We start from the raw sequence: 17,295 nt of genomic DNA, 5'->3' as shown, positions 1-17,295 counted from the left end.
CAATCATAATAGAAATTCCACTTGCTACAATGAGCGAGACAAAACCAGCTACAGATATAGTTTGAAATCGATCTGTCACTACAGGCTGGAGGAAAAGGTTAAAAACAGGTATAGAAAGAGCACAGTAGAGATGCCCTTGTAGGACACTCAGAAAAATGAAGAACAGAGGAGAAAGGTCCTGAGAAACAACCACTAATGAGAAAAAAACCTCACATAGCAGACACTTAATTAAACTGCAAACTTTTGGAGGGGGATAAGTGAGTTGTTAATGCCTAGCAGAAACAGCCTTTGACTACCCTCTGCAGTATTCCTTTAACTTATGTGTTATTGATATAAATCCTACCAAGTACTGTTTACAACTGCAAGGTCCCCAATATAGAAGTCCATGTGCCTACAATAACTTGCTGATCCTGTTCTTAAAAACTGCATCTGCTCTTGAAAGATAATTTTACTGGCTCCTTTGCTAAAACTCTTATCTACTTGAAAACATAAGATACCAGCATGACTTTAGGGCTCAAGGCTCAGTCTCTCCCCCTCTAATTCCAGCAGTCTTCAACATTTTAAGTTTCGTTCTCTCAGCTCAAGAGGTGACTGAGCTGCAAAAAGAAAATTGCCTCAGCAGCTACCTGAAGTTGGATGATGGATTTAACATGAAGGGACAATAAGAACAAAAGAAGTCCCTTTTTTGTCAAGCAAAGAAAAAACACACACACAATCATAACCAAGAGCAGTAAGAGTCTCCGAACAGACTATCAGAGAAGACCTCCCCATCACATTCACAGTTGTGCAGTCTTATGTCCCTGGCTTGCTATGTCCTCAAATACTGGTAAAAGCAAATGTCTGTTCTCCATGCATGACATTAAAGGTAAAAATAAACAATGCATATGGAATAACCTTTAATTATGTTACTAAGACATTTAAGTAATTTTATCACAAATACCTGAAAACTAGAATCATGGTCCCTTAACAGAGCAAAGATACTTAGAACATCACTATTCCTAACTGCTGAAAAAAAGAGGGAAGAAATTAAAAGCCTCTCCCTTATGAACATCTGTAATCACCAGGCTTCTTTTAAAAAAAATTAAATATACCAGTGACAAAAAGCTACCAATTCCTTCCCCTCATTTAAAAAATGAAGAATGAACCTGGAATGAGAAGCATCATGAGACCTGAATCTAACTGTAAGAGAGATTAAATGAATCACTTAAATCGAAAACTAGTTTGTTCAGAATATCCAGACACAAAATTAGGTTCTCCAGCTTTTCAAAGAAAGTAGTCTCCATCTTCCTCTTTACACCATTCACATACTGCATATTCCTTTCTGCTCAAGAAGAGCTTCAATTAAAATGCTTCGTTCCAGACCATACCCCTTTGAAACACTCGTACTCGTTCAATCCAGAAAATAAAGTCAAGTATATTAAAATGTTTCACACAATTAAAGTATACCATGCAAAATGATTGTACATGTCAGTCTAAATCTTTAGATTTGACTGAAAAACAGGTCAGAAAAAAATATTTCTTTTTGAAATGTTAAGTTTTTTTGAGGTAGAAAACAACTGGCTAAAGCAATCAGTCATAGGTTTCTCTTATTTCAATGAAGTGAAAGCAGATTTCTTCTAATTTTTGGTTATTTTAAGGATTTGGGGAAAATTCCCATGTAAGAGTTTATTCAAAGAGGTCATCTTCTGAGAACAGCAGGCTTAAAGATATAGTGTAATAACGAAACTTATGATTAAAAGATACATCTGAAGACCAAATCGAACATGTCTTCAGTTTTGTCCGTTGATGTACTTCATTTCACCCACACTTTCCTGAGAAAACAACTACAATTATTAAAGAAAAATACTTGAACTTTCCTTGCTAGGCCTATAATCTAAATTGAACTCACCCTTTTTTCATTTTGCCACACTCAAAATTTTTTCCAGTTACACTTGGAACTGGCATAGTAGGACAAGCCTTGAGGCAGTATCAAACCCAACTCTCTTGCTCTCCTCATGCATGACCAGTGATACCTTGTCCTGCAGCCTTCAAAATGGTCAAGTCTCTTATGGTTAACTCCCATTCCATAGCAATTTGATCAGCTGAGAAGCGAGTAGGTAGAAGGAGGTTCATGAGCAAAGAAAAAAATCCACCCAGTCCTTGAAAATACACTGCCCATTTTCAAAACACTTCCACCTTTTGTAATAAATATGACAGTATCACCTATCACTACAGATTAGTAAATACAGAGTGAAATGTGTGACCACTCCCATCAATACTGATGAAGTCCCATGTCCTACTTCCCACCGAATTAGATGTAAGCAGAATGAAAGGTCTGAAGCAACTGGACCAGTGGGCTTGTAGTCAGACAACAAAGCAGCTAAGTACCATGAGCTCCAACTTCTCTCCTCTTCCCTAATTATAGATCAAGCAACTACAGGGCAACTTCTACACCCTTCTCATTTACCCTGCGTGACTCACCTTGAACACATCTCAGTTTATTTCATGAATGAGATTTAATTTCCCATTAACCCTCACGTTACTCTCTCCTGGTCAAGGAGCACAGAGGATTGTGTCACACACACTTTTACTTCTGGGCTGGTTGAATATTTTCTTTTCCATTCTTCTCCTCTTTACAAAACTCAAACCATTTCTTCAATTGATAGGAGAGGTGTCAGTGGTAAATCCAGTGTTTGGGTAAATACCTACTGAAAGCCAGACTGTGGCAAAAAAAAAATAAAATTCCTTTTTCAACTTAGTGAGGGACTTGACTTGTTTACTAATATATCATTTACTCATAACATTTCAATGACAGTAAGGCTGGGTATTTCAGCCACTCCTTAAAATGCAGCTTCAAAACAATTCAATACGGCCACTGTCATTCCTCCTGCTCCCAGGCATGCATTCCCCCTCTCCCTCCTGTGATCTAAGCCAATGCTGGCACTCATCTGATCCTGCAGCAAGCCAGTTCATGGAGCAAAATGGGGGGGGCGGGGGGGGGGGGAGGGAAGTAGTGTTAACTTTCTGCTAGTTTAGCTTTGAGTCAGATGAATGCCAGTGTGAATGCAGGGAAAGAAGCAAAGCCAACTTAACACTGATTTACAAATCACACCTGTATTTTTTCCTGAGGGCAATCTTGGAGGAGAGGGAAGAAACCAAGGTTTCAAACACTGAAAGAGACTTTTCTGATTTTACATTACCTTAGCACTAGAATAAACATTTAGGAAGTTAAACATCTAGCCCAACCACACAAGGCTGTTTCTGGCAGCTGTTACAAACAATGATGTGAGCCTGTAGGGTAAGAGGAAGGAAGAGACATGCAAGTTCTACAGAAGCAACACAAAAAGGGTTAATAACAGCAAACCACTTCCTTGAGTTGTAATCAGCTAATTGGAAACAACTGTATTGAGAGCACCTGAAGTGAGAGCAGGTGGAGAAGTTTCAGAAAGACTGGCAGGACACCACCAAGACAGACACTACCACCAAGAGGTAGGGAAGAAAGACCATCAGCTATTTAACACAGTACCATAAAGAGAAGAATGGCCACAGATGTGCCCTTTTCTGTCTATCCTCTTCTCCAGAAGAGGAACTGAGGCCTTGGACATGAAGGGTGCCCATATTAGGAGGCTGTCTACAGTTGGGCTGCCATAGTTTTAGGCTAACAGAGCTTGACTTTCTATCTAAGTGCAGTTATTTTCACCTGTGAAAGTACACTGGCTGAAGGTCCTAGGGTAACTCAGGACTTCTTTGACAGAATAGCTGCCAGGGAAAAGGGGGAAAGAAAGGGAGAAGCATGGTCATAGAAACTGTGAGTTCTTTTCTCTTTCTTCTCTGTTAGTTCCCAAACTAACATATGTAAGGACAAAACCAAGACCACCATTGCAACATTTGGGAGGAAACCTCCAGTTTCCACTTATCTTCTGCCAACTTCACAGCAGTAGGGAAAAATAAACAAAAATCCATTAACCTGGGAAAAAAGCCTACACTGAGATGAGGTAACAGATACTGACAGGCAAGAGTCAGATAGAAATACTCATGGTGGTGCCAATACAACTTTTTTTTCTGTTGCTTTTCTTCAAGGAACATATTTTATACACAAGGAGGGAAAAGTAACAGACAGATGTCTAAACAGCTGTTTCTCTAGCTCCTATTCAGATTTCCATACTTCTCCTCTAGAATAGAACACAGATTTCTTACCTAGGAACTGATAATACATAATTTTAAAATTCACAGTTTTTCCTCTAAGTTTCCCATGTCTCACTATGAACTTTCTTCAAAGAAGAGAAGAACACTACTTGCACTCCAACCATCTGTAAAGTAAAGAAAGATGCAATCGCTGCACTGCCTGCTATGTACGAGACTAACACCACCAACCCTTTTTTCTGCAGTTTACTCCACACAGGATTCAGGAAAAAGAGATTAACAAGAGAAGAGGAGAGGAAAGCTGAGAAGAGTTGAAATGCCTCCTGAATTCAAGGCTTCTCAATACATATTGTTTCCTGCTGTTACAACCTTTAAAAGATGGCTATTAATCCTTTCACAAATTGACCTATCTTCTACATTTTCTACCTTAAACAGTATCTCCTTACAAAGGTCCTAATGCCAGATACAAACTAACAAGACAACTACATACCAAAAGGAAAAAATTAAAAATAACCTGCTCTGAAAAAGGCAGATGAGGAAAGTAACAGAGGGGAGTTGAGAAAAAAGTAGAAAAGATGCCTCGTACCGTAAGGTGAGTAAAGACCTTTTAAACTGATACGGTCCTCCACTTTGTCACACCGCTTGGAACGAAAAGAGACTCCCACAACAGCGGCATTACATTAGACTAAAATCCATGTAAAAAAATCCAGTACATTCGCAACTAAGATTCTGTCCCCATCTTATCCCTATTCCAAGGCCCTTTCTTGCAAACTATGGATGGGGTGGGAGGAGGGGGCAGAGGGAAGTGCAGGAATAAACCATTGTTTAAAAAGCTAGAAATCAAGATTACACTAGCATCTAGCAGCAAAACCAGAAAAGGGTTCTCTCTGAAAGTAACATACATGTATTATTAAACTATGAAATCTAACAAATCTTTTTAATTACAGAACTGCCAATATTTTGGATACATTAACACATGCCAAAAGTAAAAAAGTTAATGCATAACTAATCACTAAAATGACAAATTTTGTTATTAACTTGCCAATCATTCTAAAAAGGAGATAATGTTCCCCTGCCTTTATTAAATACTTAATCTTCCCACTCAGATTTTGACCTTCCCCTCTGCTTTCTGGATATTGTATCATCTTATAGCCTTTAACTAAGAAATTAGCTGTGTTTTAGCTTTCTCTTTACAACTGGAGTTAAACACTGAAAATATAAAAAGTACATACAAGTTAGAAGAATCATTAAGCCTCAGTGTTTATCTTCTAACCATGGATATAGCCAGATACCAGGTATTTTCAGCAAACTGAAGTAAGAGCTGAGATCCCATCAACTATCAAACAACTCCATAGAGGAAAAGTAACTCTGCTAGTCTGGATAGCTCTTCACAACTTAGATGTACTAATACATTTTCTGCATTTGCAACAAAGATAAGAGGTCTGTTAATAGAAGTAGACTGACTTTGGAAAGTTAAGATGAACACTGTTATGCTGATAAAGTGGCAAAGGATTCATAACTATTATAACTTAGCTTCATATTTCAGAAGGATTCAATTTTTCACCCATTCCAATTTTCTAATGCTTGTCCTGCAAAAATACTAAGCCACAGGTTACAAGCAGGCATAATTTAAAAATGCAGATGTGGACCTTTCACAGGAGCTGGAAAGAACAAAGGCATGAAAAAACACTTGTGCTTTAACTTTGTGATAAAAGCACAATTTTTTTCCCCACGAATGAATAGCAAAGTAAGTATTATTCCTTCCAATTACATATAGTTCCATTCTCACAATAAGTTCAGTAAGGATGCCAAAGTAGTGACAATAAATCATTAAGTTCAGAAGGTAAAGCTGCACTGCTAGGCTTCTCCTAAATCAATTTAAAATCCTAGCCAATATATGTACATCAGAAAACAAAGCTACAAGAGCCAGAGAAGCTGTACTGAAATAGCAAAACATGAAATGAGAAAAGTGCTTTTGGAATTGGTGAATTTTGACAGTCTGAGAAGTCACTGTAGGCATTTCTGCAACATTCATTGACAGTGCAAGGTGATGACTTGCCCTTATCACAAACAGGCAGCAGCTTGAAGTCACACAGACAAAGGTGAAATACTATTTTGCTCCAAGACTCCTAAAAACCTCAAACCAGAAAATAACTAGTTTTTAATTAACAATGTCCCATACTAGTATAACTCTGGATGTTCTTCTAGCTAAAGTATTTTTTTCAGTATGAACTGTATTATGTTGAGGCAAGTTGCAGGTCTCAAGATCTCATTTGCGTTGGCAAGAATTTCCCCTCTCATTGATGGGGAGTGGAAAAAACATTCCAGAGAGTTGCCATTGGCTCTACACTGAAGAAACACAAGCTACAGTTTGGCCTGTTCTTTTGGCCAGTTTCAACAGGAAGGAAGCCTGTAGCTCCATCAACTCTGCTAACACCATTAGGTGGTACTTTGACTTTAAGATACTCTGCCACAAGGAATTGAAACTAAAATTCACAAGAAATTTCACAATTAAGCAAAACCAATATAACAACACAACCAAAAAAACATGAAAGAAGTAATGTCAAAATTCAGCACTTAGATAAGGCTGAAACACTTGTGTTTTATACAGCATTTTATACACAGATAGACATTTATATTAAGCTTTAGCTTGAAAAAGTTGTTAGTATCTGCCAGCCTACAACCTGAACACACAGGCCAGACTGGAACATAACAGTAGCTGCCGAAGTCTACCCAAAATCTGCAATTTAAAGAAAGAGAACATCTACACACTAATTTTAATTTACTCATCTTTAAATGAAGCTTTATATTCACTAATATGGCTGAATAGCAGATTGTAATTTAATAGATTCACCAGTTTCCTCTCATAACCATTAAAGGTTATGAAAGACTAACTCTAGGCCAGCTCAAATAATACTCCCCTGTAGTACACAGGTGAAATGAGAATATCTTTAGAAAACATGTTTTGCTATCCCATTTTAACTGCATCTTTCCTGAAGTGTCAACCAATGCTGCACTTTTTCTAAATGGTTCTATCTTTCTTTCCATAGTTTACACACCTCATTGCAGTTATGTTTATCTATTAGCCACTTTCACCAGTTTCAATGGGTCCTGAATTTCCTACTGCATTGCAAAACTGGACTGCAATATTTAAAGACTAAACGCCCAAGAAAAACCTAGACATTCTTACTGACAAAGAGAAGACTGCTAGGATTCTTACAGGCACCATCACTTAAAGCTCACTAATTAAAACATGCCTGTTAGAAGCATTTAAGACTCCTTGATTATCTCCAGATAACAGCAGAAAGATTACTGTTACCATCTTCCACCCAGGTAGGCCACTGGTGAAGATTTTACACCACATATGTGGGTCCTGTGGTAAAGTCAGTTCAACTAGTTCCTGTCCTACTTTTTCAAGGGCTAGCTTTTAATTTGCACCATTTCGGCAATTCAGCTGGTGACCCTAGAAACAGCTGCAGTGCCACAGTGGGCAGAGACAAATTCTTGAACTGGTCTTCCTGCTTGTCTATCATAGCACCACTCTTAGGTCTACAGTTTCATGAGAGGCTTTCTTCATCAACAATACCAGCTTAATAAATTCTTCTCTCTTATTCTACTTCTTTGCCATACCTCAGCATTGCAGAAAAATGTACTTGTGGGATCATACTATAAGCCACATCAGTGAACTAAGGGGCAAGGATGGCAAATCCATTCACTGTCACTGCTGCAGTGCAAAACATCCCCCTCAGTGTGAAGTTATAGGAAACTACTGAACTGGTCTAACAGCTCCTCAGCATGGAAGGGTTAGTCTCACTCCATGAGATCACCTGAGACAGTTAAATAACAATCAACTTTTTCTGGTTAGTTTTCTAACCCCCAGTACAGAGACTGACCTGGCTCACAGACAGATGAGACAAGTACCAGAGACCAGCTGCTTGTGTCAATGAAAGAAATCTTCCCTGTTCAGTCACAGCAAACTATCAGACTGGCCCCCAATGCTCACAAATGCTTGCATTCTTCCATTTTTGCTTTTTGTTATATTACTCCAGGAGTTTTTAATTTACATAGAAATACTGACAAAAGAGTTAAAGCATTCCATTCACAGCAGCAAAGGCATGTTTTGTATCAATAAACTAAAACTACTCACCCAAATCAAGACTGGAGCTCTTCCAGAAAAATAACACCATTTTGCATGTGTAACTGCAGCTACCCTAGCAACTCTGCATGCATACAGCTACATTATGGAAGGATGACATTCTTTCATGCATCCAAAATGATGCAGCCATGTTGGTACCATCCACAGTTTTGACAAGAAGACTGAAGATAAGAGATTACAATATCAATTTTTTTTCACTCTGCAGTATGCTTATGAACACTACTGGGAGAACTGATATTTTCCTTTCAGTCTGGAAACCACAGGGGTTTTCAACCCCATGCAGGGGAAAAAAGAAACAAATAATGGGTATTTTTGCTAAACCTGACTGCTTAACACATCACCTGCTAGAAACAAGACACTGGAGAGAACAGAAATTTCCACAGTCCGAATGACAGTTCTCTCCTGCTGCTTACAATTTATTTTATTCTTCACCAGATACTGCGGAAGAAGAATCCAAAAAGCATTGCACTTCAGGCCTGGAAAAGGAAGATCAAAATGTTCTTCTCGTAGAGCAGCAAGAACTAATTCTTTAGCGACCCCTTTTACACATACATTCGTGCTAAGTCTTAACTCACATATGCAACAAAGTAAGTTGCTTAAAAATTTCCCAGTGGTCAAATTTCTCCTTGCATTCAACTCATTTTACAAAAAAAAGTTCTCATTCTGACTGAAGTCCTGAGTGTAAGCATCATAGTTGTGATCCACTGTCACAACCTTCAACAGAATTCCCAGCTTTGATACACCTAGCTCTACCCTAAGCAACTACCAATAGAATACAAGCTGGTGAGGGACTAACTCAAGTAATTTCATAATTCTTTTATGAATCAGACAAATCTTAAAAGTCATGTGTCAAAACAGCTAAATGAATTACAGCTATTAAAGACAGTTTTAATTAATTTTTTAAGACTGGCAGAGTTTAAAATGACTGAAGAACTAACAGGAATAATAGATGAAAGATAACACAAATACTTTGCTAAATGTCTTTGTCTAATCCAATATATGCATCTTGGTAAACAAACTTAATTATTCATAGGACTTGCAAAGTCTTCTGGGACTAACTTATTTAATAAATATTTATACAGTGCCTTGCACAAAACAGCCTAATCCAAGTCAAACTCTGTAGCCAATACCAAAGCATAAATAAGATACAATAATCTGGTATTGGCAATTATTCCAGCAAGACAGTTTGAAATACACAGTTTGAGACACACAAAAAAAAATCTTATTCCCATTTACCAAAGACAAAACCAATATTTAAAAAAAGGGAACAAGACACCAAAATTTTAACATAAGCAGCTTCACAAGCCAGTGTGAAACATACTGCTTTGTACTTATCAACCTAAAATGCCTTTTTAAGCATACTTTTGCTGAGCCCCTGGGGATTCCCTGTTCCCAGGCTTAAACCTGTTAGATTAAAGAACGCTCTCTAAGAAAGATAACCTACCATTCCCTTCCAAAAAACAAATGTTTGTCCAACAAATGGAAAGTAGCAGTTTGAACCAGTTGAATGAATTGAACGAAATCCAAGTACAGAACTCATGACACTCTCTCAGGAAAGTCTAACTGGAGCAGGGGCAAACTTAGCAACTGATACTCTGAAGAGAAAACAGAATGAGAAAGAAATTACAAGTGCTGAACTGGTCTCTTAAGAAGAAAAAAAAGTTTCCAAGAAGAGAGATTAGAACAAAAAAGAATGCCAAAGAGAACTATAAACGAGAGGGCACTAACATTTCGGTTGTAAAGTATAGATCATATATTGGCTAGGCAAGGGAAAGGAAGAGTGAAAAAAGGATATGAATGAACAGATCTCCTCTTTTCTAGCTCACCTACAAATACGATAGGATGTCAGTAAAACAGTGGTTGGAGGAGATAAATTCTGCATGGGACAGATTTTTAAAGAGTCAAGAAAAAATAAACAGAAAAAAATATGCTGTAAAAAGACCAGAGAGTACTGTAAAAAGAGGTATGTACCACAGCATGGACACAGGAGGTGGAGACTTTTCTTAAGGGTTTAAACACAACATGAATTGAGAAAGGATACAATTACATGCCACACTGTACAACCTTTTTTTTTTTTTAAGTGTGCGCTTTTTTTTTCTCCGTAGGTGAAACCAGTTCATAATTTTTTCCACCTGGGGAAATCAGACTTAGGACTTACACAGGAAAAGACTTTGCTGCATTTCTACCCTTCAGTACAAAATAGAAATTGATCCCCCCCCAACCAGCTTCAGGAAAACGGATGATTTATCTGGATGTACATATTAGTCATAGCTTCTGAGGCACTGGATCAGTAACAAGTACTAGTGCTCACAGGGTGGTTAGATTCTGAAACTTTGTGTATTCAGTTAGTTTACCCTGCTGAAAAAGACATTCTGAGAACATATTGATAAACATATGGATCAACAGCTGAGATTTTTCTTTTTTTTTTTTTTTTTTTTTTTTTTACACACATTCAATGCAATTTCCTTTGAAAAATGCGTTCTACAGCCCTAACTTTGACAGCCTCTAAGAAATTTCCTAAGAATCACTCCCTGAACATATTTATGCTTGATCTTTCTACAAGTCACCCATGAAAATACCTGATAACAACAAAGCATCTTCTTGAACAATAAAGATATGCTTCAGCAAATTAAAAGCTTGCCATTATGAGTCTTTCATATCTGCCAGTGATTTCTTATCCATTTCTACTTAGCATTATCTACAAAATAGAGGTATACCAGATAAGTACTTATTTCAAGATTCAACAAACTCCATAAAAATCTTTAGTCTATAATAAATCTATAAGAAAAGGGAAGTGACTTTAGGCTTATTAAAACAATTTGATACTACCATGGCTCATCTTCACAGATAAATCTATTAGACCTGGGAGGACATTAAATATACCACTGGATGAGACAGCCCACAAAGGCATGACTGAATTATACTGTTAGCATGAGACAAACATCTAAATCACATTATCTAAAGAAACTATAACTATATACGACATAACAATAAAATAATGCTTTGGATAATGTATTTTGAGAACAGCATGTATTTCTTATGCAACTTAAGTAACTCCTCCCTTACTCATACACATTCTTGCCCCGTGCTGCTACATGCTCTGAAAAGTCAGTCTAGGTGTTCGGGCAATCGTGTCAAATCAGAGCCATACAAACACAAATGCAGGCACAGCAGAAGAGGCTCCGTACGCGTGGAAGCAACAATATCACCAAACATCTAACAGCCACCTCACCCTCAGAGTTTCTATCGCTGTAGTCAAAAGCGTGCCGCTGTTACAACACCATCTTAGCAGCCCAGCAGTCTGCTCAGCTACCTACATACCTCACCCTTCATCTTCTTAAGAACCTATTCTAACATAATTGTTTAGTAAACCAAAACTGTCAGCTGCTTCTAACCTTCCTCTTAAAGGCACTGTCCCATAAATAGCAGAAGTAACAAAGTCCCATTTCCCATAGATTTGCATCGTCTCAGCCATGCCCCCATATTCCAAGTAGTCACATTCCACCTCTATCCCAGATGCCTATTATCTTACCCCTCTCTTCCAAGCACTAGCCACAAGATACTTAACCTCTCATGTCCTTTAACTACTGACTGAAAAAAAAGAGTACTGCACTTCATATCTTGTTCTTACCCCACAGACAACTGTTTGCTGGCCAACTGGCAGGCTAAATACAGGTATCTGCTAAATTCATGCAAAACTTTCCCCTAAAGAGATGATCTTACTCAATGAAGCCATCAATTTTAACAAAGCTCGTTAAACATTATTAAAATGTAAAAATCTTTGAGACCTTGCCCCTTGGCTAATTTCTTTGCTGAAGTTAGCTGATGACTCAAAATTTATTGAGATACAGGATTACAGAAAACATGACTGCTCAAGATTTGTCTTTAGAAAGGTGAATTAAAGATGGTTATACACTACACAAATATATAAAAATCATCAGCAACTCTATTTCTTTAAAAAAACCCCACAGAATAGGTTCATCTCAACATCTTATCCATGTGAAAACAGTTGATTCTAAACTCCCAAATTAAAAAAAATTTCTTTTCTAGCATGTCTAATTAACTAATGTTGCTTGAAGAAATTGCATTTACACATTCTATTTGTCCTTTAATAAGTATTTGCATGTTCTGACCATTTTTTCACGTGCATTTTGAAGTCTCAAAGATAAAAAAGGCTTCTACAAATTTTGTGAAAACTGGCAGCTTTGTAGAAAAAAAACTTGAATTCATGCCTTCGATGAGGGGAAAAGCAGGTGGAACTCTGCCTTCTCTACTGGCAGCTCCAGCAGTCCAACCCGCCAGCATGCACATAGCACCAGACTTGATTAATTCTGGAACAAGCTTTAGATACTTAGTATTTGAGTGTTTATCTAACTTAAGAAAATCAAAGTAGTGAGCATACATAGTGGCTTTGTCCTGGTTTTGGTAAATTCTAGCAAGCCTAACAATATCATGACTAATAGGTGCAGTTTTGTTTGTTTGGTTCTTATTTTTAAAAAACTCACATATGCAACCTACAGAAATGTATGGGTGTTTTTACTACTGTGTGTTCCTAAGTTAATGCTTTTCTAAACACTAAAGGGAGCACAAGTTTTGCATCCATTCTGAAACACCAATTTTTAAATAATGGAAAAATTAAATTCTGCTCATAGTACAACCAGAACCTGAATGAGTTTTAAAGCACTCATCATTAAAGAGTGAAATTTGATCTTCATCTGTGCTCAGAATAGGAAAGAGCTATAAATTTTCCATATTGCTACAGAAATTGATTACACATAGCATTTTTCTAAGAATATAATGCATATTTTAAACAAAAGAATCTTTTTGTAAAATTCTGTGGCCAGACACTAACTTAAAGTTTATTTAACACATTATCATAAGCTATGCGTAACTTCTTGCCATCAAAAAACCTAACACTTTCTAAAATCATTAACTATTTAACTACACCTTAACTGCACCTACAGCAACAAGAACATCCTGAGTGATGGCCCTTATTCAACAACAGACATGTTCCAAGAATATCAGGATACCATATACAGAAAACACACATCTTTCAACTTTAATTATGTCAAACTATTTCACTTGGTTTCACTAGAGCTTGATTACTACCGATTACAGAACACCAAAATCCAAAGGCAGCATAACGCAAAGCTAGACAGAACTCAGTAAACATCTGTGTACTGTTTGGAATACCTTCTTGTGGGAGAGTTGGAGCTTGCCGATCAGTTCAATAAAATAAGTTCCTAATTTTACTGTAATTAGGATAAAGGTCTACAAAAAGTTTTGTCAGGAAAACCATTAATATTACATCAGTGATTTTTTGGTAAGCATTCTCAAGAGAGGGTGAACCTGAAACAACTATTACACTGAAACCTCTGACTACAATTAAGAGTTTATAAAAAAAATTATCCAATTGTGACTATGACAGCCTTCTTGTTCTCAGCTGTATTTAAATCAGTTTGCTAAGCAGTGTACAAGATAGTTTAGAACATCCACCAGCATTTCTCCTGTTTGAAATAGAAAGTGTATACTTTTCCAGTTGAGATAACCTACTATGCAATTAAAGAGAAAAAACCCAACTTGAATCACTGTATACGTTAGTGGGGAAAAAAGTTAACTTCCATTTCAATCATTTAAATATTTGAGTTTTGAGTATAGCTTTAAAAAAATCCAGTTCTGAATCACTGGAATTTTTGTTCTATTTCCTGTAAAAGCACCAACAGCAACATCGTTCAGCATTCCGCTTGCATCAGTTCAGAAAAGATCAGCCTGATCCCTCAGTCCTAAATTTACAATCATTTCATAAACCTGAGGTCACATCTGACCAACTTATTTCTTCCAGTGTTTCCAACCATGGAGATCATGATAAGGAGGAGGCACTTGCAATAGGATGAAGAGCAATCTAGTTTTACGTTTCAAAGACACTCTCATAAATAGTTTGCTAAAAGCTCTTTAAGCTCCCTAGGAAAAAAAAAAAGTTTGCTGAGAATAATGTCTTCAACAGATGACAGGTTTAATTCTACAAGGTTTGAAAAGCACACCAGTTATCTGTAAAGCCAAAGACCATTACAAAAGAACAACAGAGGACCTCAGCCTTCAAAGCAATGCCATGGTGAGAAAAACCACTATCTTCTTCCATCCTGTCACTGCTGGAAAAGAGAAGTTTCTACCAGGACACTGTCATAGGAACAATGCCCATTTTCAAGAATTCTATTTTTGTATCAGCAAATTTAAAAAGGAAGAGAAAAGAACCCTTTGACTTCTCTTGATGTTGGGAAGCAAAATGGTTTACATTTCATCAAGTCTTTGAAAGCTGGTGTAAGCAAGGGTAGCACAGCATAGCAAGAAGATGGCACTGCCCCTACACATAATGATAGGGATGATACTTTATCAAACATCTCTCGGAAACAAAATTAGGATGACCCAAACTGATTATCTCCTCCAACAGCCTTCTTCCCCCCTTCACCTTTCTCCTGTGAAACAACATAAGAAAAACCATCAAGACCTTCTCAGGTTTTAAAAGAAATTGAGTCAGCTCAGCTGCAGTGCAAGCCAAGGTACTACCTACAGGTGAGTATTTGTAACTTTAACATATGGATAACAGCCACAAGTGACTAAAACTTCCATTTAAATTGAAGGGCAGAACTTAATGAAGCTGATGACACACGTCTCCTAATTTGTCAGTGGAACTTCCCTCATGCCAAAAGCAGATACCAGAATTCTGAGGTTTGACAAAACCCAATTACAGTAATACAGATAAAGAACAAATAATTGAAATGCATATATGGAATGCAAATGCCTGGTTATCTAGTAAATCATTAGTTGAATGCTGAAAATTATTCCCAATTTCAGCAAATCGTGGCCAATCACGAACACAGTGCTACTGCTATAGAGTCACTAGCCCTCCTTATTGCAGTGCATGTACAGTACCATTTTGGTGGCTAAAGTTATGATACAAAACAATTTGAACAGTCTAAGAGAAAGACATATGGCTTTAAAACATCTTCATAACTCAGAGTACTGAAAATTATATGCAACATCATTTTCAGCCTTCTACAGTTCAACTTCAGAAACAGCTTTATTCAGTCTGTATCAAATACCCTAAACTTATGATGACTAGACAACCACACCTGAAACTTTGCTAAGAAGTATTCCTTCAGAATTGCTTTAAGTATGTACTTACTATCATTAATACAGAAACACGTACAGGTCTTGGGCACAAACCAGGCTCTGCTGAGCTAGCAGGTAAAGTACAAAGAACACAAGGTCCCTGCTCTTAAGGTCTTGCTTGATCTAACAGGACTGAGCTTTTTAAAATCAGACTTTCAATACAAGCCTTTCAATGAATGAGACAAGGTAATACACACCTCTGTGTAGTGTTCCCAGGTCTCTCAGAGACAAAACAGAACAAGAGAAGAAGAAAAGAAGAAACCGTATGCATCTCCTCCCTTCAAAATCCCTCTTATCAGAACCATTTCAAGAATTTTTACTCAATAATTAAGCTGACTTGAAGAATGGAAACTAACGTCCTAAATATACTATATATGGAACGGAGCCCAGCCAGCCCCCGCAAAGACACCGGGCACCAAAAAATCGCACCTCTGACGCGCTGTTCTTCATCCTCAAATGGCGGAGCCTCGCCCAGCGCCCTCACACCTGTCACCTGCTAGGCGCCAGGCCAGCCCCCCGCCACAAGGCGAGCCCGCTGGCAGGCCGCTGCCGCTCCCCCCGGGCCGCCGCAGCCCCCCGCCGCGGGCAGGCCGGGGCCGCCGCCCCTCGCCCCCTGACACGAGGGCCCGCCGAATCCCTCCCCGCGCGGGGGAAGCTCCGGCGACTCGCGAAGGAAAATAAGTTTCCATCTCTCGCCGGACGCCCCGCTGCGCGGCGGCTTCCCGTCCCTGCCCTCCCTCCGCTCCCCACCCCGCCCCACCACGCCGGGATGAGCGGGGTGCCGGGGGCTGCTCCCGCCCCGCGCACAGGCCTCCCCTGCCCTCGCAGCGCCCGACGGGGAGGACAGAGGCTCAGGGGGCGCCGCGGGCCCCCTGCCCCTCTCAGGCCTGCGGGCCGGGCCGGGCCAGTCCCCCGCGCCTCTCCCTGCAGCCCCCGGGGGATGGGACCAGCCCCGCCAGGAAACCAGCCCGGGGAGCTGCCACCAGGCCCGCCTCGGCGGGGTCAGCCTTACCCCGCTGCTGCTGCTGCTGCTTCTCCTCCTCCTCCGCCTCCTCCTCCTCCTCCGCCTCCCCCACCACGGCAGCAGCCGCCGCCACTACCGCCGCCACCAGCGCCGCCGCCGCCTCCGCCCGGCAGGGGGGACCCCGCCGACCCGACCCGCTCCGCAGCCTCCCGCCGCCGCCGTTCCGCTCCGGGGGGGGAGGAGGAGGAGGCAGGGAAAGGGGGGGGCCGTGCTGCCGCCGCGGGCGGGAGAAGCGGGGAGGCCGGGGGTAAGCGGGGGGGTAAGTGGGTGGGTGGGTGCCTGCGGCGCCGCTCCCGTCCTCAGCTGGAACCGCTCCGGCTGCGCGTCGCTCCCGGCCCCCCCCTCCCCCCGCTCGCTGCGCTCCAAATCAAAATAGTGTCACAATATGGCGGCGGCGGCCCAGCATCGCGAGATCGAGCCCCGAGCGCTAACGGGATGCGGCGCGCGCCAATGGGCGCCGGGGGGCGGGGTCTCCCCGGGGCGGGGCGTGGCGTGGCGGGGGGCGGGGCTGCTGCGCCGCGCGCGGTGCGGACGGAGGGCGCCAGCGCCTCCCCGCCCCGCCCCGCCCACCCCGCCGCACGCGCGCAGGGCGCGCGGGGGTAACGGGTGCCGCCGGGGCGCCGGCGGACCCTCCCCCCCCGCTCCCCCCGGGCTGCGAGGCCGCCGGGGAGCCGCGGCCGGGCCCGGCGACCCTCGGACACCCGCGCCCCGCCCCGCCCCTTCAGCCCCTTCCCCTCCCTCGCCCCACCGGCTGCTGTCCGTGGCCACCGCTCCGCCGGGCCCGGCGCCAGGGGAGGGAGGCGGCGGCGGCAGGGGGTGGGTA

The 17,295-nt window shown here is 40.8% G+C and overlaps 1 protein-coding gene across 3 annotated transcripts in view; it reads right to left on the bottom strand.

Annotated features, from left to right (window-relative positions):
* The window catches only part of TAB2 (TGF-beta activated kinase 1 (MAP3K7) binding protein 2), a 68,896-nt gene extending 52,054 nt beyond the window's left edge, over nt 1-16,842 (bottom strand). For 2 of the 3 annotated variants that reach the window (XM_074818721.1, XM_074818720.1), the window contains exon 1: nt 16,461-16,840. The gene's annotated coding sequence lies outside the window, so the exon portion shown is untranslated. Of the gene's footprint in view, nt 1-16,460 lie in introns of all 3 variants that reach the window. The other variant, XM_074818723.1, reaches the window with a different exon arrangement.
* Between the last annotated feature and the right edge of the window lie 453 nt (nt 16,843-17,295).

This window comes from Strix aluco, chromosome 3, assembly GCF_031877795.1.
Source record: "Strix aluco isolate bStrAlu1 chromosome 3, bStrAlu1.hap1, whole genome shotgun sequence".
NCBI lineage: Eukaryota > Metazoa > Chordata > Aves > Strigiformes > Strigidae > Strix > Strix aluco.
This window is presented reverse-complemented; position numbering and strand designations above follow the sequence as displayed.